Source organism: Electrona antarctica (genome assembly GCF_951216825.1).
Source record: "Electrona antarctica genome assembly, chromosome: 18".
In the NCBI taxonomy this organism is placed as follows: domain Eukaryota; kingdom Metazoa; phylum Chordata; class Actinopteri; order Myctophiformes; family Myctophidae; genus Electrona; species Electrona antarctica.
Genome location: NC_136799.1, coordinates 8,919,070 through 8,924,666, shown reverse-complemented (window position 1 = coordinate 8,924,666; position 5,597 = coordinate 8,919,070).

The following is a 5,597-nucleotide window of genomic DNA, read 5'->3' as shown; positions in this document are numbered from 1 at the left end:
GAACTCTCAGTAGACTTATTTTATCTTTACCCTTGCAGGCATATTTGTTATATCAGGCGGGAGTGATGCGGCTATGCTGCCGCTCTGCATAGCATCATAACACCATCTGACACCGAACAGGTACAAGTGTAGGACGGTGCGTGAGGTGACACAGTAGTCTCGCGTTTGCCAGAATGTGTTGCCTCCAGTGGTGGAAAGTAACTTTTTACTTAAGTACTTTTACTTAAGTACTGTACTAATTTCATTTATTACATTTATTACTTGACCAGTAATTCAACTGTTTCAGTTTGACATACCCATTTGCTAGCATTTCAGCTGTGGCACTGACACTGTAATGTGAAGGGTCCCTTTGAACCTCTTCATTGTCTCCACCAGGCCGAAGGCATGGGGAGAGAGTAGAAGGGGTAGGACCCGATAAGTTTTTAACTAAACTTCTTCCTATCCCTTTTTCGAACATAAACTATAAGGATATTAGATATCCCTTGTTTTATTTCTTGTTTTATTATTATTTTAAATCTAGTTCTTCCTTTATTTCCATTGCCTGTTCTTTTAAGTTTTAATATGTTCGAAATAAAAAATAAATGAAATGAAGTATGTTTTGCACTCCGTCCGTCCGTCCGTGTGTCCGTCCGTCCGTCCGTCCGTCTGTGAACAGCTAATCTCCGGCATCGTTAACCCGGTCGATGCCACATTTCGCACACACACTCCCTGGATGCCAACGATGAACCTCTGCCCCAAAATTTCCAGAACGGCCTGTTATAGCACCACCAGGAGGCCGCTTTGTGCAAAACAAGTTTTTGGACAGTACACCTACAGATTTTGTCCAAACATCACGCAAATTGGTACACAGTCTCTCTAGAGCCATTCAACGAAACGGGTCTTTCAGATTTCTCAGACTCCATCCTGATTGGCTAAGATTGGCTTCCAAAGTTTGCAGGAGTGCTCAGTTTCAAACAAAATGCTGCAAATCATGAACACATCGTGTGATTTCCGTGAAATTGCGCACGCACATTTCCACTAGGCCGAGGAAGAAATGCCATGTGAACATTTTCAACTCAGCCTCATGGTGGCGCTATAACTGGCCGAAAAGTGTTTTTACCTCCAACTGCACGATTTGTGGATAACTTTGTATGCCAACTCCCTAGAGGCCAAGGAAAAACCTTTGCCTGGAATTTTTCACATCTGCTCTTTATAGCGCCACCAGGAGGCCGACATATGTAAAACATATTTTCTAATATTACTCCTTCAGATGTTATCCAAATTTCACACAAATCGGTACACATGCTCTCCATAGTCATGTGATCAAGACGGGTTTGTTTGATTTCTCATAATCCACCTTCATTGCCTACAATTGGCTTCTAAACTTTTCAGGAGTACCCGTTTTGTACAAATCGCCACAACTACTCAACGCAGCGTCCGATTGCGGTGAAACTGTGCATGCATATTCCCACTAAGCTGAGGAAGAAATGCCAGTTTTCAAATCAGCCTCGTGGTGGCGCTACAACAGGCCAAGCCGTGTCTCTCTCACTCACACTCACACACACACACACACACACACACACACACACACACACACACACACACACACACACACACACACACACACACACACACCTGCCCAGAAGGGCACTTTTTCTAGTTAGAAATGGTCTGATAATAGTCTCATTTGGCCCAGGATTAATTTGACCATGTCTGATACATAACAGTGTAAGAAGTATTACTGTCCATGTGTTTAGTCAGATAACAGTGAAAACTGTCCAAGAACATGTGAAGAGTAAAAAACAGATTACAAAGCTTTGTAAGCATTCAAGTCTACTAGCTGGGGTTCAATATGTATCACTATTATCAACTTCATGGGTTGACAAATAACATTGGTTGCATCTTACATGACATAACTTGGTATATATATGCTAACAATGGAAAAGGACACAGTAATGCAGTACGTGTTTTCTTTTTACTTCCACATTGGCACATACAAGAATAATGTTCTTTAAAGCTAGTGCATTATAATAACAGTAAGTCAAATTCTCCATTCCCAACCATTCACTCAAAATAAACATGCCGGTAAGCAATGAGATACAGGTAAGCAGTAGGCCTTATGCATTGCTGCTTGAGTCAATATTTCAATTGGCGCACCTAGAAGTAAATAATAGTAACATTCTATCTATGCTTTTGGTTCCTCAAATTGTAATGTGTAAGCAATACTAAAGCGTGTACAATAAGTAGAATAAGCATGGATGCACACAGACAATGTTCTGTCAAAACAGTGTACGGCTCTTATAAAGAAAGGCCATAGAGCGGAGACTCGTAGGACGATGGCACATCGGATTGTCACACTGCATCGCTATCCTTATTGTAGCTTAAGTTGGACATCAATGCAATTCATATCGGGAGAGGGAACAATCAGATGAAAATCTCGACTCGGAAACATTATTACAGTCAAACAATTTAAGTTGTTCGATTTCAGTTTCAACTGTTTACTTAGCTTTGTTTTGTTTGTTTACGTCACGTGACACGTGTGGAGGCTGGCGTGTGCTGCTTCTGTGTGCAGATGGAGGCTGTGTGTGTGTGTGTGTGTGTGTGTGTGTGTGTGTGTGTGTGTGTGTGTGTGTGAGTGAGTGAGTGAGTGAGGGGGGGTGGAATAGCTGCACATTAAAGAATTGAGCTGTGGGTCATTTACTGTCACTTCCCATCCATCAGCTCATTTCCACTCTGCTGGCTGGGGGGGTGACCAGTATGTCCAGCCCCCTGGATGCTGACCCTGCAGATCTCTGGGTGTCGAGGTGGAAGCGATTCTTTTCTGCGCTGTGAGTGACCTGCAGGCACACACGCACACACATGCACGCACATACACATGCGACACAGAGTCACACAAGCATGCACGCACGCACGCACGCACGCACGCACGCACATGAACATCAGCTCCTATCAGGGGTAATACTGTATGACAGGGGTATTCGAAAAATGTGTGGGTTCTCAAAATGCATTTTGTGCTTAAAGTTTTTTTTTTAAACTAAATTTCGTTGATTCGCGCTGGTCCTTTAAGAAAAGGTTAGGCGGGGCCTAACGTCAGCTCACGTGGCACTGGAAGAGTTACAGCAACATACCTCCATGGACAAAAGACACCTGTCATGTCCGTGTCTTGTGTCTTGTCCATGTTTAAAACACCTTGAGGGCCCGGGCCTATTTAATCCATTAATAAAATGTGCCCATCGTTTATAGCGCCCAGACCACTTTTACCGACGGACCGGATGTTGTTGTGAATGTGTGTGTAGCAGCTAACAATAGCCACACTACTCTAGAGTCGATCGACAACAACGGGAGGTAAGAATAAATCTATCGCGACTAGCGACTGGACAGCGGAGGGCCGTCAAACACAGGATCTTTTTTCATAATTAGACGGGATGATTTAGATCGCGAGTTATGAATGTTTTAAGATTTTCGTTGTCGTCAGCTAAACAGGCAGGGAACATTTTTGATGACGTGTCACTGTTGTGCAACACCGAGGATTGTGCAACAAGAGCCTCTAGGCTGTAGAGCGATGCGATCAGTTTTCATATCACTAATTTGACGGAGATTAATCTCCGCCTCGGGCACATGACCGTGCACTTGTACACGTACACGGTGATCTCCGTCCTGTCCTTTGACAAAACATTTTTTGTTTGATGGGGAGGAGGGGGGCAGAACACAGCCATCAACCTGGGACCTTCTGTTTCCCAGGTGGAACATTCAGCTATGGCCATCTTTCTTGAGAATGGTACAACCCATTCCAACAGGAACTGAATTGAGAGACTAGGCATGGTAATTCTCACAGGCTCGGAGACGTTAATACCGCCCTGCCTGCCTAACCCTTGCGCCCATGGTCTCACCAGACGTTCCTCCGAGACGACCCAATAAAGCAACTTGTTTACAAGAGGGTCCACCACCTTGTTCAATTCATCAAAACAATTAGAGACGTACAAATAGACACTTTATAGCCAAAGAACAGACCAGGAATTCATCATAGGGGGGAAAGGAGAGAGGAGACCCTATCGCGGGGCTGTCACAGTCCCGGGCCTCGTCCCCCACCCCCGGCCTGGACTGCTGGCTAACCCACTCATGTATTCCTATCTCGGGGCAGTGGGCAGTGGGAAGTGGGAAGCCCCCCAGCCCCCCAGCCAGGCTGAGCTCCGGTGAGAACCGGGGTTTCCCCTCATATCACCGCTTCAACGACTGCATGTTGGCTGATATGATGATGATATGATGAATTCCTGTTCTGTTCTTTGTCTATATAGAAGTGTCTATTTGTACGTCTCTAAATGTTTTGATGAATTGAACATGGTGGACCCTGTTGTAAACAAGTGTAATGCTTAATTGGGTCGTCCACTCACAGTTAACAGCCTTTGTATTGAGTTTGTGCTTGAAATGTACTGTAATTCTGCAAACTGTTAATAAAATGTACAATCAATCAATCAATATCATTTTAGAAACTTTTATTTCCATAAATAGCCTATGCTATGTTCTTCATGGCTTCTTGTCAAATCATCATTAATATTATACGGCCTTTATTTTTAAAAATGTATAACATTATATTATTATTGTATAATATAATATATAATTTAATTCGAATCTCGATATTGGTGCGGTCTGCTGTGGTGGGAGGAGCCCCGCCTCCTTCAGACGACGCTGTGCTCCGATTGGCCAGAAGCAGCTTATAGAAGAACCCGGCTTTTAGAAGCTGCGTCAAATAATAAACGTATTAAATTATAATTAAATTAAATAAGTTAATTAAATAATAAACAAATAACATGAAAGCTATATAATCCAGATTTCAGGATTCGCATGTTGTGCGAATATCTCTGAATATAAAATACTGCCTGCTGTATCCATGCTGCATATTCGAGGTGTTCAAGCCCAGGATGAAGAGAATCCAAGGCTGTTCCGTTCCGTTCCGTTCCGTTCCGTTCCGTGACCCAGCCCGGCCCGGCCCGGCCCGGCCGGGAGAAGCACAGAGTTTTCTTCAGGATCTTGAATTCAAATAAGTTTGAGATGATTCCTGACTTTTTTTTCCTTTTCTCTCTCTCCGTTTTCCACAGCCTGGATCAATAGAGACTGGGACTATTTGTCATGCCTCCTAAACCTTTTGGACAATGTAATTTCGTTTTTTTAATTATTATTATAATTATAATTTATATAATTATTATAATATAATTCATATATATAATTATTTTATATAATTATAAACAAATATTATATATAACTATACATTATATTAAATTATATTATTATAATTTATTATTATTATTATTATTATTTTCGTTTATCTATTCCTTTTTTCCTTTCTTATAACTAGGTCCATAGGGAATTGATTAACACGTGCGTAGGCCAAATGGACTTATTTGAGGCCTAGTATTATATTTATGGATCATTTGTTTATTTTATTTGGATAAACGTCTTTGATACATTTAAAGCTATATTTTAGTTCACGTTCTCACTGTTATAATGCGAGCCCCCCTAAACTGGGTATTTAATTATTTTCCGTTTGGCCCGCCCATCTGATCATTTAACACGTTTAGCAATTAGCATGGTTATTTTCATGATCAGTTGTTTTAATGATC